We start from the raw sequence: 27,176 nt of genomic DNA, 5'->3' as shown, positions 1-27,176 counted from the left end.
TGCTTTACAACCTAAATACATGTAACATAGAAGCTCTCTTATGATTCACGTATCTTAAATAGTCATAAAGAACGAGATTAATTAAAAAGAAACCAAGGCATAGAGAGGTTAGGTAATGGCTCAAGGTCATGGAGGTAAGAGGTGGAGGAGGGGTGCAGAGCCCACACCTGCCTCCTGCTCTCCGTCCCCTCCACATCACCTCACTTTCTTGACGAGCTCGCTAAAGAAGGAGGTGCCGCGCAGTGAAAAGAAGGATTAAATTATATCGGTGCCAAATATCTTCTCATTTAATGGTAATAGGCCAAACTAGCAGAAGTGAAAATGGAAAATGAACAGAAAAAATAAAAGTCACTGCGGCGACGGCCCCTGGAAAGCATTTGGACACCCAGCATTCTGAGACTTCCCCCAGCAGTTTGATAGGTGAAAATGCAAACCCATGTGTAAGCCCTCAGTTTTGTAAGGAAAGCCTTAATTTCTCTAAATATTTAGTCTCGGATTCCTGAGTCCTTCCAGAGCAACACTGTGCATGTTGGCAGCCATAAACAAGATAACACATCCCAAAGCCCAGCAGAAGTGTTCCACACGGGGAGGTCTGACCGAGACTCTGCTAAGAGTGTCTCACCCCCGTGTTCTGAGAAAGCTTTCATTTCACTTAAGCCCCCATATCTAGGGCTGGAATCCTGTCTCCACAGCACTTAATTCCTTCATTTTAAAAGCACGTTTGATTTCCCTAAAAGTCAGTGCTTTTCTGATTATACAAGCAACATATGCTTACTATAGAAAATATGAAAAGCACCAACAAACATAAAGAAAAAAGGAGTATAAAGCACACACAATCCCAACTCATAAAGATCGTAGCTTTATCGGTGGGTGCATTTCTCTTCGGTGCTTTTTTCTGGGTACGTGTAGCTATGGATTTATGTGTGGGTTTGTACTCAGCTTTTTCTACTTAACTGCTATCTTAGTGTTTATACAGTCCTGAATACTTTCTGACTGATCAAAGAAAACACTGATACTCCCCTCATTTTATTTTTTAAATTAATTTTTATTGGAGTATAGTGGCTTTACAATGTTGTGTTAGTTTCTACTGTACAGCAAAATGAATCAGCTATACATATATCCCCTCTTTTTTGGATTTCCTTTTTCACTGCAGTGCATTAAATAGAACTCCCTGTGCTATACAGTATGTTCTCATCAGTTGTCTATTTTACTCCCCTCATTTTAAAGATAACACTTTGCCTTTCTCTTCTGAGCCTATGACCACATCTGCCACACCCTCAGTCTGGACTGGGGTGATAATGGCTTCACGAAGTTCTCTGTGACTGTCCCTGTTTCTTTAATGTATTAATCCTTCAGATGAGATATGTCCCGAGCCAAGTACAAACCAGATGAACTTTCCCAGGACATGGCCACTGGCGCTTTGGGGAAGAATTACAACGATTTTAATAGCATTTATGTGGTTTTTTTTCCTATTTCCTTTAAAATTTTATTCGAGTATAGTTGATTTACAATGTTGTGTTAGTTTCAGGTGTACAGCAAAGTGATTCAATTATACATATACATGTATCTATTCTTTTTTAGATTCTTTTCTCATATAAGTTATCACAGAATATTGAGTAGAGTTCCCTGTGCTACACAGTAGACCCTTGTTGGTTATCTACCTTATATATAGTTGTGTGCATATGTTCATCCCAAGCCCCTGATTTATGTTTGTATAGTGCTTTAAGCTCTATGACCCAATTTCATGTAGAAATGTAACTGTCATTCCTATGGAGAGGGAAGGCAAAGTGGTAGAGATATCAATCTGGCCTCTTGAGTTGGACAGCCAGAAATTAAACCTCCATCTCAAGATTCTGAAAGCCTGGGTTTCCTCATCACTAAATTGGGAGAAATAAAAGTACGTGACTCATACGGTTATGAAATGGCAATTAAAAGACCCAACGCACATAAAGCACTTAACAGTTCCTGGCATATGACAAGTATGGATAATGTTGCTACTGTTATTGTTGTGGTATTGTTGGTGGTGGTGGTCACGATGGTGATGGTGATGATGATGATGACAGTGATAACATAAGAAATAATTTTAATCCACTTTGGGGATTAAGGGAATCATTTATATACAATAAAATGGACTCATTCTAAGTCTCCACATGAGTTTGGACAAATGTATACACTCAAGTAACCAGGTACAGAATATTTTTATCATCCCCCAAAGTTCCCTGAGACCGGTTTTCAGTCTATACTGAATTATACCGCCGCACGTATAGGAAACTTACTTCCGTTTCTCCCGACCCAATCTTTACGCTGTTGTTTCATACGTTTAACGTACACATATGTCCTAAAGCACAAAATACATTGTGACAATCGTTGTTCCAACAGCCAGCTCTCCTTTAAAGAGATGGAAATAATAAGAAAATGTCTTCCTCGTTTGCCCACATAGTTACCATTTCTGGTGTTCCTCCTTCCTTTGTGTTGAGCCCTGTTTCATCTGGTATCATCTTCTTTGTGCTTAACCAACTTGCATTCACATTTCCTGCAGTGCCCGTCGCTGGTGATAAACTCTTTTGGGTACTGTATGTCTGAAACCCCCCTTCACTTTTGAAAACTATTTTCTCTGGATACACAATGCTAGATTGAGAATATATACTTGCAGTGCTTTAAAGATGTTGCTCTTCTCACGTCGTTTCCAAGGAGAAATCTGCTGTCATCTTTATCTTTGTTGCTCCATATATAATGTGTCTTTTTCCTCTGGTGCCTTATAATACTATCTCCTTATTGGTTTTGACCAACTTGATTATGATGTACCTCAATGTGGTTTTTATCTTATTTCTTGTCCTTGGGGTTCATGGAGCTTCTCAGGTCTATAGGTGTATAGTTTTCATAGAATTTGGAAACCAAATTCTATGAAATTGGGGGGCCATTATTTCTCAATATGCCTTTCCTATCTCCCATCCTTCCCTGTTTTCAGGACCTCCTGTTCCACTTATATTAGGCCACTTGAAGTTTTCCCACAGATCACTGATGCTCTGTTCTTTTTTTCTGTGTGTTTCATTTTGGAGAGTTTCTATTGCTATGTCTTCAAGTTCCTTAATCTTTTCTTCTGCAATGTCTAATCTCCTATTAATCCAATCCAGTGTACTTTTCTTCTCACACATTGTAGCACTCATCTCTGCAAGTTTCATTCAGGTCATTTTTATATGTTCCAGGTCTCTGCTTAACTTTTTAACATACAGAATACAGTTATAATAACATTTTAATGCCCTTATCTGCTAAATCTAACGTATGTGTTGGTTCTGGGTCAGGTTTGATTTATTGGTTGGTTGATTGATTATTCTCATGACAGGCCGTATCTTCGTGCTTCTTTGCATATCTGGTAATCTGGAACTAGAAACCAGACGTGAATTTTACCTTGTTGGGTGTTGGACTTTTTTATTTCTATAAATATTCTTGTACTTTCTTGGCATAACTTGAGGATGACATTAAGTTACTTAGGAAAACTTGATTCCTTCAGGTCTTTTTTCATGATTTATTAGGTGGGTTTGGAACACAGCTCAGTCTAAGTCTAATTATTCCCCACTAGGAAGGCAAGACTCTCCTGAGAATTCTACCAATGCCCATGAGTTATGAGTTTTTCCAGTCCAGCTGATGGGAACAGGCACTATTCCTGGTCCTGTATGCGTGCCTTTTGGATGTATTTTTCCCAGCTTCAGGTAATTCCCTCACATGCATGTGTTGACCATGCTCTGCTGAACTCCTGCAGTTCTCCCGACTTCGCCACATGTAGTTTTCTGCTCTCCAGTGCTCTGCCCTGCAAACTTCAGCTGCCTTGATCTCCCTAGACCTCTGCTCCTTGTCCTCAACTCGGCAAGTCAGCCAGGCCCTGTCTGGGTTCCACATCCATGTGCAGCAGCCCAGAAATGTTGTCAAAGCAGTAAGGAAGCTAGGGCAACCCTAGGGCTCACTCAATCCCTTACCATTTCTCAGGGATCCATGTCCTTTGTTGTGTGATTACCCAGTGCCTTGAAAACTGTTTTTGTATACCTCTTGTCTGGTTTTTAGTTTTTAGTTTTTTAGCTGTTTCAGGCATGAGGATAAATCCAGTCCCTGGGACTCTATCTTGTGTGGAAGCAGAAGCACCAAAAGAAATATTTGTATCAGCTTTGGGGAATTAAAGCTATAATTTACATCCAACAAAATAAGCCCATTTTAAGTCACCAGATAAATTCTCCCAATGTTAAAGGGATCTGTCTCCATGTTACTGTTTTTAAAGTTCTCTCTACATGCTACAGACAGGATTTTGTAAGATATGTATGATGAATATTTTCTCCCATTCTTTTCTTTTCTTTTATTTTTTTTTGGTTGCACCAGGTCTTAGTTGCAGCTCGCCAGCTCCTTAATTGTGGCGTGTGAACTCTTAGTTGCGGCATGCATGTGGGATCTAGTTCCCTGATCAGGGATCGAACCTGGGCCCCCTGCATTGGGAGCGTGGAGTTTTAACCACTGAGCCACCAGGGAAGACCCTTTTCTCCCATTCTTTGCCTTACCTTTTAATTTTAACAGTGTATTCTGAAAAGCAAGTTTATGCTTTTGATAAATTCCAAATTAATTTTTATGATTTTTGATTTGTGTATATGTGTCCTAAGAAAACTTTGCCTACTCCAGGATCACAAGATTTTTCTAACATTTTCTTCCAGAAGTTTCATTCTTTCAGATTTTAGGTATAGGTCAATGCCCCACTTGGCGATAACTTTTTGCATATGTCATGAAACAAGAGTCCAGTTTCATATCTTCTCATGGATACCCCGTTGTTTCAGCACCAACTGTTGAAAAACTTTTCCTTTCCCCATTGAAATTTGGTTCTTTTATCAAAACTCAATTGATCACCTGTCAATAGATCATGCTTGATCTATTTCCAGACTCTCTGTTCTGTTCCACTGATCTATATGTCTGTCCTCAAGCCAATACTACACTATCTCAATTCTTGTAGCTTGATAGTAGGTCTTAAAATTGGGCAGCCCAAGCCCTCCAGCATTGCTATTCTTTATTCAAAATGCTCTAGCTATTCTAAGTCCTTTGACTCTCCATGTAAGTTTTAGAATCACTTGTCAATTTCAACCAAAACACATACTAGGGGTTTTACTGTGATTGCACCGAATCTATAAATTAATCTGGTGATAATGGACGTCTTAACATTACCAAGTCTTCCAGTCCACAAGCAGGGATATCCCTTCAATTACTTAGCTCTCCTTTAATTTTGCTTAAAACTATATCATAATTTTTAGCATTCAGGTCTTTGTATATTTTGTTGAATTTATCCCTGATTATTCCAAGCTTTTCTTAAGCTACTATAAATTAGCTACCAGTATATAGTGATACTATAGGTATACTAAAATCCTGCTAAGCTCACTTATTAATTCTAGTAAATTTTAAAAATAGCTTCCTTAGGATTTTCTTCTTACACAATCAGTCACCTGTGAATAAAGATGGTTTTGTTTCATCTTTTTCTTTCTGAATGCCTTTCATTTCTTTGTATTGCCCACTAGGGCACCCAATAAAATGTTGAATAAAAAGCAGTGGACATCTTTGCCTTGTTCCTCATTTAAGGAGGAAAGCATTCAGTCTTTTACCATTAAGTATGATGCTAGCTGTAGGCTTTTCAAAAATGCTCTTTATCAGATTGAGGAAAATCCCTTCTATTCCTAGCTTAATGAGAGTTTTTATCATGAATGAGTACTGAATTTTGTCAAACACTTTTTCTGAAACTGCTGATATGATCGTATGGTTTTTCTCTTTTGTTCTGTGAATATGGTAAATTATATTAATTTTTTTAACGTTGAGCCAACTTTACATTTCTGGGATAATCACACGTGATCATAGTTCATTATCGATTTATTATATTATCAGATTTGCTTTGAAAATAAGCAAAGATTAAGGATTTTTGCTTCTAAGTGTATGAGGGATACTGGTCTGCAGTTTTCCTAAAAAGACACCACCTGCATTCGGTACTGGGCTAATACAGGCCTTATAAGATGAGTTTAAAAGTTTTTCCATCTTCCGCTATTTTTCTGAAAGAAATTGTGTAGGATTAATATCATTACTTAAATATGTTCTATAATTCACCTGTGAGGCCATCTGAATTTGAATTTTGGGGGGAAAGTGTGTTATTACAAATTCAGTTAAAATAATAGCGATGGAGTTATTCCATTGTTTTATTTCTTCTTAAATCAGTGTTGGTTATTTTTGTCTTTCAGGAAATACGTCAAACAAACAAAAAAAAATACGTCCATTTCTACATATATACAATGGAATACTGCAGCCATAAAAAAGAATGAAATAATGCCATTCACAGCAACATGGATGGAACTAGAGATTATCATACTAAGTGAAGTAAGTCAGAAAGAGAAAGATAAATACCACATGATATCACTTACATGTGGAATCTAAAATAATACACAAATGAACCTACTACAAAAGAGAAACAGACTCACAGGCATAGAGAACAGAGCTGTGGCTGCCAAGGGGGTGGGGGTGGGGGTAGGGGAAGAATGAACTGGGAATTTGGAGTTAGCAGATGCAAACTATTATATATATAGAAAGGATAAACAACAAGGTCCTACTGTATAGCACAGGGAACTATATTCAATATCCTGTGAAAAACCATAATGGAAAAGAATATGAAAGAATGTATGTATATGTATAACTGAATCACTTTGCTGTACAGCAGAAATTAACATTGTAAATCAACTATGCTTCAATTTAAAAAAACCTAATGTAAGGAATATGTCTATTTCATCTAAGTTGTAGAAGTATGGCCTAAAGTTGTTCATTGTATTGCCTTGTTATCTTTTTAATTTCTGTAGGATTTTCAGTGATTTCCCCTCTTTCACTCCTAATATTAGTAATTTGTACTTTCACGCTTCTTTTTCAGTCTTACTAAACATTTGTTAATTGCACTGATCTTTCCAAAGAAGCAGCTTTTGGTTACATGGATTTTCTCTATTTTTTTTCTCATTCTTCTTTCATTGATTTCTGCTTTTACCTATCTTATTTTCTTTTTTCTACTTATTTTGATTTCAATTTGCTCTTTTTTCCTCTAGCTTAAAGTGGTAGTTGATTTAGGATCTTTCTTCTCTTCTAATATAAATATTTAAAGTGATACGTGTTCCCCCCAATCATTTCACACATTAGAATACGCTGTGGTCAGGTTTGTACTCAGCTCAAAAAATTTTCTCAATTGTCCCTGAGATATCTTTTTTGTCCCACGGGTTATTTAGAAGTGTGGATTGTGTTTAAAATTCTGACATTTCAGAGATTTTGAAGATTTCTTTCTGTTACTAATTTATAATTTAATCTCCAAACCCCTTAGTTCAGCATTCAAGGCCCAACACCACCAAGCGCCATCTGATCTGCTGCCATGCCTTCATGACCCAACATGGGTCAATCTTGTTTCCCTAAACAAATCGTGTCCTCTCACGCTGCTACATTCTGCTGAGGCCCCTTATAACTTCTCTGCTTTCTAGAGAACTCAGGAGCTCATCCCACGCTTCTAAGATGGACCACAGCAATCAGTGCACATCTCCAGCTCAGCCCCTGCCGCACTGACTCATGAGGATTGGTTTACCCTCTATCTCCACGGGAGTGTGTGTTGCAGGAGGCAGGAACCAGGTCTTCTCAATGTGTGGAGCCTCAGCCTCCAGCCGGGCAGGGAAAAGGTACTCGGTGAATGTGGGAGGAGAAGGGGATGAAGAGGCAGTGCCATGGACTGAATGTTTGCATCCCCGCAAAACCCGAATGCTCAAGCCCGAACCCCAATGTGATGGTATCTGGAGGTGGGGTCTTTGGGAAGGAATTAGGTTTAGATGACGTCATGAGGGTGGAGCTTCCACGATAGGAGTGATGCCCTAATAGGGGATGAAAGGACCAGAGCTCTCTCTCCATCACATGAAGACACAGCAAGAAGGTGGCTGTCTGCAAACCAGGAAGTGGGTCCTCACCAGACATCAGGTCTGCTGGCAATGTCATCTCAGACTTCCAGCCTCCAGAACTGTGAGACATACGTGTTTGTTTTTAAGCCACACGGTCTATGCTATTTTGTTATGTCAACCTGAAGTGATGAAGCCAGGGAGAAAATGCCATTAGGTATGCGGGGCTGCCACCAAAACCCATCAGGAGACGGGGGTGGGGTGCACCTAAGTATACAATTCCAAGATTCTCAGGAACAACATAACAGCCCATTGGCTCGCCTCTTCTCATGCTCAAGTTCCTCAGATGTTGACCGGAGTCCTTCAGTTACAAGACTGGGCTCACGGAGACAATTTGTCTCCAGTCCCCACAGGCTCAGCTCTCATTCTCCACCACCTGGGTAGGAATCCTCAGCCCAGGCAGCTCAGCAACTTGAAATGGATCCAAGAGCAGAACAGGCAACCGTTGGCAGCTTCAGAGACCACGCTCCGAATCGAGACATGGCATTAAAAAAGCACATCCAGAAAAAAAATTATATAATACATGGAAATTAGTCCAAGAAACAGGCTATGGTCTTTACACCACAGGAGCTGAGGTGCAGCACAAGTCTGGGAACTAGTAAATCCATCCATTGCAGGCCTTGAAATGTAGCTAAAGAGTAAACCAGTATTTGTAAGAGGCTTCAGTTGTCACTTGGAACAAACAGCTCCTAGTAAAAAATGATACTCCTCTCCCGTTTCACACTATCTTTCTAGAAGCTCCAGGGTCTAGCCTTCTCTTTAAATAATGAAAATTGTAAATACTGAAATGATTTAAATGCTGGTGTGATAAGACTAATAAAATAATCGAACTCCTGAGGGAGACAGAGTCGGCCTTCAGGGCCCCTTGAGCATGCAATCCATTCCTGACCAGGCTTTGTATACAGACACCTGGTTTGGTGGGAGGAAATGGGGAGGAGTTTCTAAATGTTGGAGGATCCACAAACACAGAGCTCCTGAACTAGAAAGAAACTTGGAAAGAAAAGCATCCCGACCTTTCATTTTAAAGTCCGAGGACTCAGAGATAGTTGCATAATAAATATGTGATGACAAGAAGGGCATTCCTGGACACGGGTACCAATGAAAATATGAAATAACGTACCACTCTCTAATACTCTCTGTCCTTGAGCTCACTGGGACCCTGCTGAACTGCCCCCATCTTAACAGCTCCCCTTAAAAGGGGGGAGAATCTGCACATCCCATTTGGCCAAAATGTGTGGCGGGGGATGACTTGCCATCAGAGAGCCCCAGACACAGGACAGACCTTTCTAAAATGATGTATGTAGCCAAAGACCTCGGCCCATCAAGGGTATGTTATATGTGGAAAGAAGAGCTTCTGCCTGCTTTCTCAGCTCTCATGTGGTTTCAGTAGACATGCTGTATTGTTTTAACATGCTTTTAAAATGTGTGTAAGAGAGAAAACTTACATAAGCCTTTGGATCAGTTCCCTAAGGAAAGAAGAAACCTTAAATGTCAACTTGCAGTTAATAAAGAGCAGATCCTTCTTCAACAGGGCTGCCCTTCACCAGCTGGACTTGGGATGGTGACGGCCGAGCGGCAGGCTGGTTATTTGCTATACGAGGTGCTTGTCTCCCCAGTAAACTATGGGAACATTTTGAGAACCAGCTTTCAACCGTTTTGGCTTTAAGCACATCCATCGATTACCAGGAAGAGTTATGCCTCAGGTGAACCAAGCCAGGATTTTCCACAAACTATGTTTAATGCTCTTTACTCATGTCTCAGCCTACACTGCGCTATTTTTGCAACTTCTTGTGAGTCTTAGACTACTTCAAAATTTTTAAATTGTATACAAGATTGGTTATGCTATCCCCATCTTTTCAAATACGGATGCCAAGTTCACGGAAGGTAGGGGGCTTGCCCAAGGTGCACTGACGCAGTGTACCAGTCAGGGTGGGCTTGCTTGTGCTGCGGAAAAGCAATCGCCCATCTCAGGGACTTGATACACCACCTATTTATTTGCCTTCACACTACGTGGCCATCGCAGGTGGGCTGGGAGCTCTGAGTCAGGGTCATCCTTAATCCAGAGGACAGATCCAGGACTGAGAGGGCAGCCCCTATCTGGAGCACTGGGGGCACCATGGCTGAGACGGGGCATGGCCAGTGGTGCCCTGGCTCTTCATGCTGCCACCTGGAAATGACTGATTTCACCTTCATTTCATAGTCCTTTGGGCACAGCCAGCTAACTGGCAGTGGGCAGAGAAAGTCCATCCTACCATGTGCTAAGAGAGAGACAGAGAGAAGAGAAGGAGAAACAGAGCCAGGACCTCATATTAGATAGCAGGTGTCTTTGAGCCAATATGGGATCCTTGTCTCTTTGATCACACAGCCTGTGCCCTTTCCTCTATACTCTGCAGTTGCACTGTTGCTTTTAATTAAAAAGTTTAAATATTATGTATTTCAGCCTCTCCTTTAAAAGTTAAAAGATGGAGGCATAAAACCTAAGCATCTCTTAAACTACCCCTGAGTTTAAATCGTGTCTCCTGAGTTCCTCAGAGAAGAGTTGGCATAAAATATACCTGATACTCAGTTAAATGTGAATATCAGATAAACAACCAAAAATTTTGTATGAGTATGTCCCAAATATGGCACATGGTCTACCTGTACTAAAAAATTATTTATTGCTTATCTGAAATTCAAATTTAACTGGGCATCCTCCAGGGCCAGTAGGGGTGGGGGAGGTGTTATTTTTATTTCGTTTGTTTTGTTTTGTTGCTAAATCTGTCAACCCTACCTCAAAAGTGGGTCCATCATCCTACCAAACAGTACATGAAAGGATGAGTTTTGGAAAATTAAAATAATGGAAAAATATGTAAGATCAAGGGAGTGCTACCTACCTGCAGGGGAGCCAGAAGTGGTTCCTCAGATAATACCATAAACTCAGAGGAAGGCTGTTGGGACAATGTCTGTGCTCCCTACAGCTCCGTTGTCACCATTAGCCCTCAAAGAACACTTGCTTGCTGGATCTACCGAGCCTGCTTCTGGATAAAACTCCAGCTTTGACGGACCTCCCGTTCTTCCTAACATGGCCTTTCAGAACCCAAAGAGTTGGGCTTAGTTTTGACTCTGTTTCCTAACAACCAGCACATGACCTGGAACTGTTACCAAACCAAACGTGGGTCTGCTCATTCCCGAGTGGTAAAGCCTATTTACTGACACCAGGTTGTGGTGAAGGAAAGTGCAGGGTTTATTGCAGGTGCCAAGCAAGGAGTCCAGGCAGCTAATGCTCAAAAAGCCCGAACTCCCTGACAGCTTTTAGGGAAAGGTTTTTAAAGACAGGGTGAGGGAGAGGGTTGTGGGGTGCCTGATCAGCTCATGGACATTCTTCTGACTGGTTGTTGGTGAGGTAATCAGGAGTCAACCCCATCAGCCTTCTGGCTCCAACTGGTCTGGGGTCTACAGGCTTGTGGGCAACAGACAGTTAACTCCTTCCACCTGGTGGGAGTTTCAGTATCTGCAACACAGCTCAAGGACATGGCTCAGAATATTATTATCTATCACCCTTGAGGAGGAACTAAAGGTCCTTGACCTTGTGTAATAGCTAAACTGTTATTCTTTTGTCTTGCTTCACTGTTTTTCTTTGTTTCTACATTTTCTCACATCTGACTAAATTTATTCTTTGGAACTCAGGGAAGGCCTAGGAGGCTAAAGTTTTTCTACAAATAAGAAGCAGGTGAAGGACATGGGACGGGTGGGTCCCAGGAAGGCCGCATAGGGTCCTGCTCTGTTACAGTACAATGAGGACCTTGATAAATGTTCATTGTACAGAATGGAATTGGAAGGAAAGAAGAAGGAAGGAAGGAAGGAAGGGAGGGAGGGAGGGAGGGAGGAGGCAGGGAGGGAGGGGCGGAAGGGAGGAAGGAAACACACACACAATGTTTTGGCTGGGTGTGAACTCTAAGCTAACAATTCTACTACAGAGGCGCCTGAAAGGAGCTAATCCAATTAAATATTTTCCAGATGGAGCTAAGGGAATATACATTCTTCTCACTTAGTTTCACTTTTTCACTGTCTTCTTGGTGTTTCTGGTGCTGCTTAAAAATGATTTAATGAAACCAAAAACTAAAAAGACATTACAGGGTTGAGTATAATGAAATGAGGGGGACTGCAACTGAGGCTGACACTTGTTCTTTAGTTAATTCAATTGTGCCTAATTATCTTGCTGCTTTGCCATCCAGCCTTCTCCCAACCAACACCAGCAGCGGGAACATTCCTCATAATTGCAGAGCAGCGCAAGACGGTACCTTAAAGATAAGATGAGTAATCCTCTGCACCCTAATTTCTCTGCCATGTCCCTGAATGCCTCTGAGCATGTGGAAGAGAAAACTTCAGAGCCCAGCTTGCTCCTTGAGACATGCAAGAAATCTGTGACTGCACTTCCCATCATGCATCACCCTAAATACCAGCTGACACTTTTTGTCCACTTGCAAAACGATGGTCCGTTTTAGAGGAATCCCAGAAAACCGGGCTGAGATGAGATGAACCATCGCAAAATGAATTAACTCCAAAATCTCCACAGAAGATAAAATATACCAAGATACGTATCAGCCTTGAGCAACTCTCCGCTTTCAGGCTGTGACCTGATTGCTCGATTCCTCTAGCCAGTTAGTCCAGGTTTTTACAAATTTTCCTCTGTGCCTATGTTGTTTTCTGTAATTAGAAAAATTTTTCAAATACTCCCAAACTCCTCTAAACTTCAAAATTATACCCTACAGTCGAGTTTGCAACAAAAGTGGGACTTCTCTGGTTTACCTTCATTGTAATTTGGTTTGGGAAAATATGGTTTTCAGCCATAGCAAAGAAAAATTGTCTTCAGAACTCAAGCTGTCTTTGGTGAAATGTTATTTTTCACCGAATATGTGTTTCCACGAAATGTTCTCTAGCAGCTGGAAGGGTCGGCCAGCTGAGCTCTGCATTTCAACACACCCAAGCCTAGAGTAACCTCTTGGGACACTCACCTCCAGGGCCTAAGAATGATCTGGTCTTTCTCTTATAAGGACCAGTAGAAATGGCCTGAGGAGCAAAGAAAGGAAAGAGTGAAGTCCTTTTTCCAAGGTACTAGGGGATAAGTGGAGGGATAAAATGGTGAAGGATGAGAGTTCTCTATTCCAGGCACATGCGGTACCGAGGAAAGAGAAGGGAAGAAAGGTAGTTAACTTAAGAGATTAAAAATCAGATTTGGTAAAACCAAAAGCAGAGGTGGGATATTCTGAAGTAGTAACAATATGTATGTACCCCCCCCCTTTCTCTGACATCTCTAAATCCAGAACTTTCTAACATTGGATGGAAAAATGGTTCAAAACTGAGAGGAATTATGGAAAAATGGAGATATCAGCCTTTTTGCAAACCCAGCGTAAAGCTTGGTTGATGCAAACCCACTGTGGCTGACACACTTGGGTGAAGAGTTCAGCTTCCAAGCCAGATGGCCTGTGTTTGGATTCCGGCTCTGCCGCTTAAGAGCTGTGTGACACTGAGCCACTACTTAACCTCTCTGTGCCTCAGTTTCCTCATCTATAAAATGGAGCTGATGATGACATCCTACTCACTCGTGGTTTTGAGAACCAAACCAGTTAGTCCATGTAAAGTGCTGGGAACAACAGCTGGTATGTAGAAAACAGGCATTTGTGGTCAAGAGTCCAGACAACTTCAGGTGAAGTCCCAATGAGAATCACCCTTTGGGAGGACCTCAGTTCTTTTGTTGACCTAGAAGCGTGGAATGGTAGGGTAAACGGGATGGGAAGTCTTTCAGCCGGGGATAAATGCCCCCCGGGAGTGGGCGTGTCTCCGCTCCACAGCTCACCTCTGGGAACATTTATTGAGAGCTTCCCCACTCCAAGGAAGCGGGGTTATGATTCCCACGTCACTGGAAAGCAAATGGAGGCACCAAGATGTTAAGTAACTTGCCTACAGCCCCGAGAGCAACAGAGCAGAGACTCAAGCGCCCACCTGCCAGGGCCCACCCTCCTCCACCGGGCTGGCCCCACTGCACTGCACATATCCCTGAGGGGGCACCGAGTGGGCTGGAAAGGGATGGTTCATCAGAGAAGACGTGTCTGCAGGGCTTTTGAAACACGGAAGGTCCATGGACGAGAGCAGGGATTTGCACAGCTAATTTAGCCACGTGCATCTGAATGTTCCTCCCATGGATGCCCCAGCCGGTAAAACCAAGCAACAAGACCGCCCCTGCCCTGCTGGAGGGAGGGCTCGGGTCCCGCCACCCACTCTGCAGGCTCACAGGATCACAGCCTCTCGGGCAGCGAATCTGCCCGGGCACCTGGGACTCAGAGCTAGTCTTCTCATTCTGGGGATGACACACTGGGGCCCAGAGAGAGCAGAGGGTAAGCTTCCCAAGCGTGCCCAGCTAGCTGATGCCGGAGCCAGTTAGAACTCGGCCTCCCTGAAGAAGGGAAGGAAAGCAAAGTGTCTGAGCTGGGCCCCCGGAGAGGTCTGTGTCACCGGAGAAGAAGGGCTGTGGTGGGAGTGGGAAGGATGGAGACTGGGAAATTCTTGCCATGGTCCATCCAGGCACGAGGCAGGGGACATCCAGTGATGTCCCAAGTCACCAGGAAAGGGGAGCAGAAAGCAAGAATGTGCTCTCTGCTCTGCTCTGCTTCCAACATATTGTATTTAAACTATCAAGTGTTTTAGCCAATCTGCAGAAAATAAATTCTTTTCACAGGGGGTAAATCTGGCTCTCTCTCCTAGCAGAAGGCCCATGGCTCCCACAGAAAACGCAGGCTTTCTGCAACTTCCCGGCCCTTCACCCTATCTCTGGAATTTACATAATTGCTGGCAAATAAAATGATAAAAGCATCCTCTTTCATAACGGGCATATTGTTACTATTATTATTCTTAAGGCAAATTATCTTCTGATTATAGAGATCAGTCAAAACCACGATTCTGCTGATTGTGAGGTGGGGACTGATTTTTTTTTTCAACCCAGAGAAGAGCTGTTGTTTCCATGTTAGAAAATTACATAAAATGCACTTGGAGGGAAATAAAGTTTCTGAGACTCATTTAATTATCATTTCTCTCGGAACAGTTCCAGCCTTTCACTTGCCTGTCTAGTCAAATATTGTTTCCTAAAGTTGATTCACTTCTTTTACTGCAGATCAACTTCTTCCTTTTAAAAGTATCTCCAGGGCTTCCCTGGTGGCGCAGTGGTTGAGAGTCCGCCTGCCGATGCAGAGGACACAGGTTCGTGCCCTGGTCCGGGAAGATCCCACATGCCGCGGAGCGGCTGGGGCCGTGAGCCATGGCCGCTGAGCCTGCGTGTCCGGAGCCTGTGCTCTGCAACGGGAGAGGCCACAACAGTGAGAGGCCCGCGTACTGAAAAAAAAAAAAAGTATCTCCGATTTTTCAAAACTCTCTTTTTCTTTAGGTGGGGGGAGGGATAAATTGGGAGATTGGGGTTGACACACTACTAGATATAAAATAGATAACTAATAAGGACCTACTGTATAGCACAGGGAACTCTTCTCAATTCTCCATAATGACCTCTATGGGAAAAGAATCTACAAAAGAGTGGACATGTGTGTATGTATAACTGATTCACTTTGCTGTACAGCAGAAACTAACACAACACTGTAGATCAACTCTACTCCAATAAAAATTTTTAAAAAAATTTTTAAATACACCAATTAGATATTGGTGTATGGTTATTGGGGGTTTCTCCATCATATAAGGAATGCACGCTTCAAAAGAAAGAATACTTGAGCACAGTGGCTTTGAAATGAAGAGATGCTCGTCTTTTCTGGGTGGGGAGGCAACCAAGAGGAACTGTCTCCTGCCCTGGCAGAGAGACGGGCTGGGGCGCAGGGCCAGCAAGGGCCCTGTCAAGACCTCACCCCTCACACGACTCCAAGTCCAGAGCAGAGCAGAGAGGAGAGCTTCCGGCTCCTCCCGGCAACACCAATCCTCAGGGGCACGTACAAACCCTCACCCAGAGGGGAGCATCCACCTGGCTTCTCCCTGGACTAATCCTGTGATTCCCACCTCGGGGTTGGGTTGGGGGGACGTTTGGCAACGTGCGCAGACAGTTTGGGCTGCCGTGACTGGGAGAGGTGGGGAAGGCAGTGCTCCCTACGGGCATCTAATGGGTGGAGGTCAGGGCTGCTGCTATACGTCCCGCGCGGTACAGGACAGCCGTCCCCTAGAGAATCCTCTGACCCCAATGGCTACAGTGCCGAAGCTAAGAAACCCTGGTCCAGTTGATCAGAAATCGTGTGAGACTTTTGAATAGAAAACCACGGGGATTGGGTGGGGCTATATTTGAACCCTCTCTGCTCCTGAAGGTCCAATAGCAGTGGTGCTCCAGATTCATGATGTCATTTTGGGTAAATTACACAAGAACAGGGCCAAAACTGTATAATTGATTATACCCCGATGTCTGAATTGAGGAAGAATTTCAAACAAAAAGACCCCTCTCCCAAAATATACACACATAAACTTTTAGGGACGCAGATAAAATCGCCAAAGCTCTGTCAATATGATTAGTCCACATACTGGTCTATATTCCAACTGTTAGGTCAGGAGAAATTTGATGGAATACTTCAGTGTCTTCCTTATAGAGCCTCTCTTAGGTTTCGCTAATATGCTGATTGAGACTCATTAAAATACTAGGAATTTCGAGACAATATTTCATGACTACTACAGAGCAAGTCATAGTAAATGTTTTCCTTCTTTTAGCTTGTTGGAACTAAGAAACACTAATTATGTGCCCCAGTCCTCAAAGAACTAAACATTTCAGCATCTGTTACAACAGAACGCCGGCAACGTTTTCTGCAAAAGGTCAGATAGTAAATATTTTTGGCTTTGCAGGTCACATGGTCTCTGTCACAAGGACTGGACTCTGCTGTGGAAGCCTGGGGCAGCCACAGGCGATATGGAAATGAATGGGTTTGGCAGACTGCCAATAAAACTTTATTTACAAGGACAGGCTGAGGGAGGGACTTGGCCCCAGGACCGTAATTGCAGAGTCCTGTCTTACAACATAGATTTCCTGAAAATAATGCATTTAGGCAAAAAGGATAGGGGAAAGTTCAGAGTCAGCCATTGTAAAATGTCGGCAATAGTTCTCACCATCTTACAAAAGCAGCCTGTGTACAACTTATGGCCAATCCAAGGGGACCAAGAGGCAGGTGGGAACAGGATTTAAAGATTATACAGAAATCTGGAGGAGAAGAGGCACTGCAACTACACTGGTCAATAATCCAGTTCACTTTCATTTCTCCACTAAGTTTCTCTTTCAGTTTAAAGCCTTGCTTTTAACTCAGAAACTGCCCTTCCCTCCTCCTGGGAAGGGAGGGGCTCAGCTGGCGTGGAGGGGCTGAGAGGCCTGGGTGACACCCTGTGACAGGGCCTGGTCTGCAGGCGGGGAGTCTGTTCTGATCTGGGGAGATGCACTTGGGAGTCGTTAGCATAGAGATGGGAGGGCATCAGGGTCCCTGCTGGGGACAGACACACCCTCTGCAAAACTGAGGTGCCACTCCCTAGACGAGCTGCTTCATGGTAACCAGGAATCTTCTCTTGACTGCAACTCCACGAGGCAGGGACTGGGAAAGGTGTCCTTCACGGGTGAGGAAACCCCAGGAGGTAGTTTGCGAAGTACCAGGACTTGCTGTCGGGCTGTGGGCTCTGGGGCTACGCCCCTAACTTCCTCCAGGAGGGCGTTGACCTCCTCCCTCTGCCTCACCCCCCTCGCCTAGTCATTAAGTCTTTTTGTGTTTTTTGTTTGTTTAGTTTTAGTAACAGTAATAGCACTGATTTTAGTGGGCACTTAAAACTTTTTTTCTTTTTTTTAATTTAATTTTTATTATATTGGAGTATAGTTGATTTGCAATGTTGTGTTAGTTTCAGGAGAACAGCAAAGTGACTCACTTATACATATACATATATCCATTCTTTTTCAGATTCTTTTCCCATATAGGTTATTACAGAATACTGAGTAGAGTTCCCTGTGCTCTACAGTAGGTCCATGTTATCTATTTTATATATAGTAGCGTGTCTTCTTGTTTTATTATGGTAACATACCAAACATCAAATTTACCATTTTAACTATTTTGTCCAATTGACTCCCAGCCTTCTGTGATGAGGGGTCCCTCCTGGAGTGTTAACGTCCGTGGCCAGAAGAAGCTGTCAGGTAGAAAGACCCAGGAGGCTGTCACTGTGCCCAGCGGGTGACCACTGGGGTAGACGGGGGATAGAGACAAGGTGCCCACTGCACCCGCTGTGACTGTCAAGGCACCAGCCACAAAGGTGGCTTTGTGGCTCATGGTTTGTGGGGTCTGCCTCTCTCACAGGGCTCTGAACTTCGAGGAGGCAGAGCCCACCACCAATTTATCTCTGTTCCCCCAGTCCCTGGTGGGTGGGAAGGGTCCAGAAAATGTGGCAAAGTGAGTGCCCAAATGTCTCTGTGGGAAGGAGACACAGGCTAGGTCTTTGGGGGAGAGAAGGCCCGAGGGCACTTGGGAAAGGCAGGAGAAGACAGTGGCAGGGACAGATGAAAAGGGCAGGCAAGTCCTGCCCTGTCCTTCACCATGGCCTCTGCAACTTCCCCTCCCAACGGCCACCTGGCCCTCTGCCAGCAGCCCGCCCCGTCCTCTCCCACGCTGGTCTCTGTGGGGAATCATGCCCTTACCTAGCAACAGCTGCTACGGAGAGCCAACTCTCCTGAGAGCCCCACGATAGAGCACAGGGCTGACTACAGGTCCCAGACGCTACTGAAAGGAAAGGCAGATTCATTTCAAGGCCAGGCTGAGAGAAGATCTGGTTTTCAAAACTGGAGCTGTGGCGCATTCAATGGCTAGCCCGGCAAGGCTCATCTGAGGGCACCGTCCAGAAAAGGAGCGGATTCATCCGCCCTGGTCGGCGATGGTCCTTGTTCCTGAGATTCCTGTTGCTCCCTGTTCCCATTCAGCTGGGTCAACATGTGCCTGTAAATTCCTCCCAAAAGGGGAATCATAACAGCCTCAGCAGCCCCAGAAATGACAAACAACTCAAGTATGGAGAGGCAGTAGCCAAGTATTCAACAGGACTCATATTGCACCAGAAAAAAAAAAAATCAGATAAGAAAAATAAACCGAGTTGTGTGCATATTTCCTTAAATATGTATCCCATGTTGTGGTTCCTTCCAGTCCATTTGTCAGGGGTCACGGAGCGGCAGAGTCCTACAAAGCTGTCTTGCGTTGGTGAACCCGGCCGTCCGGCTCTCTCCCCTCGCCAGAGCGCAGAGTGGTGCAAAAAGTTCAAAACAGAGAGCCACTGGCATTAACTCTACTGGCCTACTGGCTCAATGACTCTCCAGCTGTGGCCAGCCCGTGTGCCTGGGCCCCAGGCTCTATTGCGTTAAATCGACTTGGCAATCCGTACTTGCAAAATGCTTTGTCATCGTCGAGTGGAAGATCTCGGGGTCACTTCTGCACAGCAGGTAGTCTGTCATAGTCACCCATCCCCCTTTGTTGACACAGCTCGACGTCACGATTAAACACCAGAGCCATCCGAAGATGGGGTCGGCCGGGGAAGCCATGAGCCGAGATCCGGGGAGTGGGTGTGATGTGGAGGACTCACGTGAGGCTGGAGAGGTTACACGTTGCCCAGCAACATGGAGCTGGCCAGAGCTGGCCAGGACACCAGGGCGGCTGCCAGCCTACGGAGGCCATGCTTGGCATGGCTGTGAAAGCCGCAGCCACAAACACAGACAGGCAAGGGAAGAGTATGGTGAGAAAGCAGCTTGCCTTTGCTTCTCAGACTCCTCAGAAGATTCTGGAAGAGTATTTTCTCATCCTCTGGCGGAAGAGCCCAGATTCCTCTAGTGTTCAGTGAGGAACCATGACGAAGCATCTATCAGGGCCAGGACCTGTGCCTGACACCTGGCCCCTGCCTTCAAGGTGCTCACACGCGCAGGACTTAGACCAAAAATGATGATGCAGGGTGGCCGGCACCTGACCCTCTGCGGTCAAGGTGGTCTAGTCACGGGCAAGGGGACCCAGAGGAGAGGGGCTGAATCCAGCCAAGCACAAACACCAAGGACAACAGGGCCTCACCAAAGAGAAAGCCGTCTGCTGTCTACCTACCACGTCTTTCCTTTTTCCTACAACGTGTGCTTCCCAGGAGAACAGAGCCGCGACGCTTAGATGCTAATCAGCTATGGCAGGTACTCACTATTTTTTTTTTTTTTTTTTTTTTGCGGTACGCGGGCCTCCCACTGCTGTGACCTCTCCCGTTGCGGAGCACAGGCTCCGGACGCACAGGCTCAGCGGCCATGGCTCACGGGCCTAGCCGCTCCGCGGCATGTGGGATCCTCCCGGACCGGGGCACGAACCCGAGTCCCCTGCATCGGCAGGCGGACTCTCAACTACTGCGCCACCAGGGAAGCCCAGGTACTCACATCTTTAACGTGCCGTGGACAGTCAGGAGTTAAAATGATACCCCTGTCCCTGAGAACAGCATCCACGCACCCTTTCTGCTTAAAAAGGAACAAACTTCCCGTAGATGAATCCTGCTCACAGGGCGTGAAAAAAGCCTCCTCGTGGCCTGCCACCTCTTCAGAGCCGCAGAGACGGGTTCTGGCCCCGGCCCACTCGGGCCACCAGAGGCCGTGTCTTCTGCTCAGAGACAGAACAAACATTTCCGTAGAACGGCAGCTTTAAGTTTCCCGGGAGGAAGGTTGCGAGCTGTGAGAACCCAGTGAGTCAACGGCAAGGTCAGAGTAACTCCGGGTGGGGTTCCTCTGTCTCCCCCTGGCAGAAGTATTCATGAAGTGGGTGAACTGCTCCATCATCTTTGCTTCTCAGGCTCCTTTATTAACTGTGCCTCCTGGCCTCATTTATTTCTAATTGTTTTCCTAAGCCTCTGAAAGGAAATTCTGTTTTCTTTTTAGTCCTGCTTACATTTAAATCCACTTAACTTTTTGTCTGTGGCCTTCCCCTCTTCCCGAAAGGGTCCTGTGCTCCCTGCGGAACGGGCATGCTTGTTATAAAGTCGGAGGGGATCAGGCGATCTAGGAAGGCTGCTACTTTGGCGTTCCGGCAGACGGTTTGTGGGGATTTATTCTTGTGGGTCTGTTTCTTCTTTGTTCGGCTGGATGCATTCTTATCCAACTGGTTGAGTACAGGAGAGAATATTTTCAGAATCTGAAATTTTGTGCAGGGTATTTTGTACTAAATAAGGACAGGCATTCAGGGCGGTTGCAATTTTGCTGGTAACAATGGTCAAAAAGGTCACGCTGTGTGAAGCGTGTGCCTGGAACCCCATGTGTCAGCCTACTTCATTCAAACCTCCTCCAGACACTGCCAGGCGTGCATTATCCCACCCACTTCATAGATTAGAAAACTGAGGCACAGAGACATCCAGTAACTGGCCCAACTCACAAGCAATGATAGAACTAAGGTTCAAACTCAGGTCTGAGCCCCTGGTCATCCCACGATTTTAAGCTGCCCCAGGGAAAGCATCGTGCAAGGAACGTGCCTCCCGTCTCACCTTGCTAATCCCCATAGCCATCCCAACACCGTTCGTTAGATTTTAGGACATGCATCCTTCTTCCAAAATGCAAATATTTCATAAATAAATTAAAATGAATTTTGCAAGCCCCTCGGATTTGACTGAAGACACCCCAAGATGTCACTAAAACCAAGGAAGGTCGGAAGGCCAGTTCTAGCAAAGTGATGGGGTCTCCTCTTGCGGACAGTTTTCCTTGGAAAGGAGTCTGCCATCCACAGCTCACAGTCAGATGCTGTGGGCAGGGCCGGTACCAAAATGAGCCCACGAGCTGTCCTGCCATGGGGCATGTGACAAACCAGCACAAGTGCCAGCCGTGCCCCTGCCCCGGTTCTGTGAGTTGCAGAGAAAACAAATTGAAGAAACATTTCTTTCTTTCTTTTTTAACTTTTCATTTTATGTTGGAGTATAGTTGATTAACAATGTTGTGTTAGTTTCAGGTGTACAGCAAAGTGATTCAGTTATTCATATACATGTATCTATTCTTCTTCAAATTCTTTTCCCATTTAGGTTGTTACATAATATTGAGCAGAGTTCCCTGTGCTATACAGTAGGTCCTTGTTGGATATCCATTTCAAATATTACTCAGCCATTAAAAAGAATGAAATAATGCCATTTACAGCAACATGGAGGGACCTAGAGATCGTCATACTGAGTGAAGCAAGTCAGACAGAGAAAGTGAAATATCATATGATATCGCTCATATGTGGAATCTAAAAAAAAAAAAAAGGCTATAAATGAGCTTATTTACAAAACAGAAACAGACTCACAGACTTAGAGAACGAACTTATGGCTACGGGGGGGAAGGGTGGGGGGAAGGGATAGTTAGGGAGTTTGGGATTGACATGTACACGCTGCTATATTTAAAAAGAAGTGTTTCTTGAAACTGTCACTGAGCAAGGGCACAGAGGAAGCCAGTCCGCCTACACGTGAATGCCCTCCGGCCACGGCTCTTCCTGCAGCCTCACCAGCCTGCTGTCCATCTTACTGCAATTCACCTCAAAAGGCAAAATTTTTTAAAGCCATCACTGGGCTTATTTGTCACCGTTTCTCTGTGACGCTCACCCCCATAAGAAGCTATTTTTCACGGCCGGTGAGAGAGAGCCAGGCTCTCAGGAAGGTTGGCATCTTCGGGGCCAGCCTCTGTGCCCTCAAAGCGGGCGCTGAGCAGAGTCCCCCAGGGTCAGGCCCGGGACAGCCACCTGCTCCAGCTCCTTCCTGGTGTCACCTGTCTGCATGCTCTACAGGTGTCTAAATCAGAATAGAAAGGAGTTTTATTTGAGCCAAACTGAGGACTCACTTTTGTGAGAGTCCTCAGACAAGTGAGACCGTTGTCTGACAGCCTCTCAGGTTACTCTGCGGCGCTGCTCCAGAGAAGCAGGGTTTGCAGCACAGTTTTATTCTTGTCAGAACAAAGAACATGAAACAAGTCAGGGATACATTCCTTCAAGATTTCAGAAAACAACAATAGATCAGCACGTACACAGCGAGTCAGGATGGCCTTGGCACCTGGGAAGAGAGTCTGAGCACTGAAGGAGCACAAGCATGGGCGTCTTTATTTTTAACATGGATATTCCTTACTTCTGGTCAAGGCACCCTTTTCTTCAATGATTAAAGCAGATGTACAATGAACGTTTGTTAGGCCGCAAACGGGCTGTTTTAGCTAGCATAAAATTCAAGTAAAATCATGGGTAAGCCAGAATGACTTCCCCAGATGTGTCAAAGTGTCTTTCATGAACTTTGAGTTGGTTGGAATCAAATTCAAATCCACTCGTGTCCACGTGTGTTTTCTAACCACTCTGTGTGAGTGTGTCTACATGTGTGTGCACACGCGTGTGTGACGAACTCAACACTCTGTTGACCCCCCAGAGAATCAAGAAGTCATATTTTAGACACATAAAGTTGTTGCATTTCTCCAGTCCAGTAACATAAGTGTCTAAGAACTCACTGAACGAAAAGCTACACAAATACTTTTTTCTGCCTTCTTCTATTACATAGTACATTGGCTAATTATTTCTCTGTGGAGTGAACGTGTGTTTGTTCCATGACTTTGGGGGGGCACAGAAAAAGAACTCTTTACAGCCCTGGCATGATGTCATCCTTAAATGGGTAGGCGATGCGAAACTCCACAATAAGTCGTGGCATATTTATGTATTACTCTTTTATTTTATTACTCTTTTATTATGTATTAACCATAAATAGGTATTTATGGTTACTCTTAATAATGCACATTAAATAGAGAGCTGGACAGTATCAAGGAGAGGCACGTGTTCCATGACAACAGCATCTCCATCCTCCCAGTGCAAAGAGCCGTCGAATGCCTCGTCGGGTACCAGAACTCATAACCAGTCCTCACATTTCCCTAGTATCACACATCTAGTAGACGACTTCATACTATCATCTGGTGAGACTTTGATTCTGTGGAACTTTCGGAAGAATAAATTGTTGAATTTTTGCCTAAGGACTCGGCCAAATACAAGTTAGACCTAACTATAACCTTTTTAAGGAAGGCTAAATTGAGACAGAAAGACCAGGATTTTTCCCCAAGTGGAAATGAAGATTTATTTACGAGATTGCCTAAGTGTTGCTATTGAAGTTTTATAAAGAAAGACTCACATAGTTTTTTTTTTTTTAAAAAAACCAACTAGTCCAATAATTGGATTCTGTACCACTTATTATGTTTATCCTGGGTAGATGACCACCTATGAGTCCTATCTGTCTACATTACCCCGCCCAGGGTTAAGAGAAGCATCTCAAATAAAAGGGATCTGGGAAAAGCTTTTGATGGTGCCCACGAAGGGGGACGGGGGCAGGGAGCGGGTTTCAGTGACAACCTCAGAGGGGAATTCGCCACTTCTTACAAGCAAATCCTTTCTCCCGTTTCTAAAGCGAAAATTATGATTTTGTCAAAATGTTATATAGCCTGACTAGCAAACTCAACTGAAGATGGAGATGTAGTCATCTCTCGGTATCCACAGTAGGGGGGCAGGGGTTGGTTCCAATACCACCAACCCCCGCCCCATATACCACAACCCTCAGACGCTCAAGTCCTTTTTAGAAAATGGCCTAGTACACGCGGCCTCCATATCCGGAGGTTCGGTACCCACGGATTCAAGCAATTGTGGATGAAAAATTCGACCTGCAGTTAGTTGAACCCACAGACGCAGAAACCCAGGAATACAGAGGGCTATGTCTTTATTGAAGAAAATCTGTATATAAGTGAACCCTTGACTTTCGAACCCGTTATTCAAGGGTCAACTGTAATCGGTAGCTGGTCTTCTCCACAGAAAGCGAGAGTATAAGGAAACAATGGTGTCAGTGGTAGTAGGTATTTATTTCCAAGATGGGTGCGGGGGTGGAATATGCAATTTCGACCTATAAATGTCCTTTAAGGAATCAGATTGTCAGATTTTCAAGGACTGTACTTTACTGCACTTTCAAACTGTCATCAGGTCTCATTACAGAAAAAGGAACAAAATGTTTGAATAAAATAATGACCTCAAAACGCAGCTCCAAATCTTGGCTGCTTCAATGCATAACGTCTCATGAACTGTATTTGGAAAGAAGGCAAATAGCTCTTTGATGCCTTAAAGGCTGCTGTAAATTTCTTTTGTCAGTTTACAGTAGAACGCGGATCAGAACTGGTTTTCCTTCAAAAATCCCCCATTGGGCTTCCCTGGTGGCTCAGTGGTTGAGAGTCCGCCTGCCGATGCAGGGGACGCGGGTTCGTGCCCCGGTCCGGGAAGATCCCACATGCCGGGAGCGGCTGGGCCCGTGAGCCATGGCCGCTGAGCCTGCGCGTCCGGAGCCTGTGCTCCGCAACGGGAGAGGCCACGACAGTGAGAGGCCCGCGTACCGCAAAAAAAAAAAAAAAAAAAAAAAAAAAAAAAAAAAAAATCCCCCATTGGGAACAGCCTACCTTTTCCACAGACTTCTGTGCACACTTACACACACCTTGGACACACAAGCTGAGCCTTCTGGGCTCCCTGTCTTCCTGAACATGCCAAAGGGACCCACACACAGAAAGGGATCTTTCTATATTTTAGTTAGACACCTATTAGGACTGGATGCTTTTTTCTTCGGTGGGGGAGGGTATATTTAAGAAATTTTAAAATATCTTTTAAAAAAATCAGGCAGATCCCAAAACCATAGCATTTCATTTTTGCCATTCCTAGAGATTCATGCATTCTTAAGGATATAATGTTACTTAATTTTGTTTGCATTAGGTTTAATAGTGTCCCGCCCAAATTCATGTTCATCTGGAACCTCAGAACATGACCTTATTTGGAAGTAGGGTCTACGCATATATGATTAGTTATAATGAGGTCAGATTGGGTTAGATTGGGTTCTTATACATAGAGAGGTGAGTAGAAAAAACTCACCTCTTCTCCTGTGCGTTCCTCCTTTGCTCTCATACCACTACTCCACTAACAACACTTCAGACACCACGTGTGTGGGGTATTTTTCCTCACCAAGTGATTCAGAGACACCGGCTGGGTGTCCCACAATTCAGCTCACTTCTGAACTAGCCAGAGGGAGTGCAGACCCCACGGGTTAAAGGCTCAGGCCCATGCCAATCAAGCGTCGTAGGTCTCCAGGTTACTCACAACTTCTGTCTTACTTGGTTACAAACAAGAGGTTCCCATGCCCTCCCCCCACCCACCCCGCCACTTTGGATCCGATTATTTGCTAGAACAGTTCTTAGAACTCAGGAAAACACTTATTTACGTTTACCAGTTTATTATATAATAAAGGCTACGACAAAGGATACAGATGAACAGCCAGATGAAGAGATACACAGGCGATGTCCGGGAGGGTCCTGAGCATGGGAGCTCTTTTCCCATGGAGCTGGGGTGCGTCGTCTTCCTGATGTGTGGACGTGCTCATGCTACATGAGGAAGCCTCTATAAAAATCCCAACCCCGTGGGGTTTGGACAGCTTCCAGGTTGGTGATCCAGCCCCCAGCCAGGAGCCCATCCAGAGCTGCCACATTAGAACAAAGGACATTCCTATCACTCAGGAAATTCCAAGGGTTTTAGGAGCCCTGTGTCAGGGACTGGTCAAAGACCAAATATCTAAACAAAAGATGCTCCTGGTGCTTTTATCACTTAGGAAATGCCACGGGTTTTAGGAGCTCTGTGCCGGGAACCTAGGGCAGAGATCAATGTACATACTTTCTATTCTTTCACAAGGAGGCAGATACAGAAGGACAAGAAACAGATACACAAGGAGAAGAAGGCCATGTGATGACTGAGACAGAGATTGGACTGAGGCAACTACAAGCCAGGACCTCCAAGGATTGATGCCACCGCCAGAAGCTAGGAGGATGCAGGGAAGGATTCTTCCCCAGAGCCTTCAGAGGGAGCGTGGCCCTGCTGACTTTGAACTTCAGGCTTCCAGCCTCCAGAACCCAAAGAGAATACATTTCTGTTGTTTCAAGCCACCCAGTTCGTGGTAATTTGTCACGGCAGCCCCAGGAAACTCATACACTGTTAAAAACATGTCTTTAAGTGATGCGATTTATGCCTATTCCCATATTTGGACAAAGAAATGAAATCGTATGGTATGACCGAACCATCTGAATCTTTTGCAGTGGGTGGCATCCTTGGTTACATATTAGAATCCCCTGGGAGCTTTTTAAAAAAATCCCACTGCCCAAAC

The 27,176-nt window shown here is 44.5% G+C and overlaps 1 long non-coding RNA gene across 2 annotated transcripts in view; it reads right to left on the bottom strand.

The window, feature by feature from the left end:
* LOC132419406 (uncharacterized) overlaps positions 1–27,176 on the bottom strand; it is a 56,535-nt gene that overhangs the window by 1,130 nt on the left and 28,229 nt on the right. The gene's annotated exons all lie outside the window — the stretch shown is intronic.

This window comes from Delphinus delphis, chromosome 2 (assembly GCF_949987515.2).
Source record: "Delphinus delphis chromosome 2, mDelDel1.2, whole genome shotgun sequence".
NCBI classification, from domain to species: Eukaryota; Metazoa; Chordata; class Mammalia; order Artiodactyla; family Delphinidae; genus Delphinus; species Delphinus delphis.
Note: the sequence above shows the minus strand (reverse complement) of the source record. Positions and strands in the feature narration are given on the sequence as shown.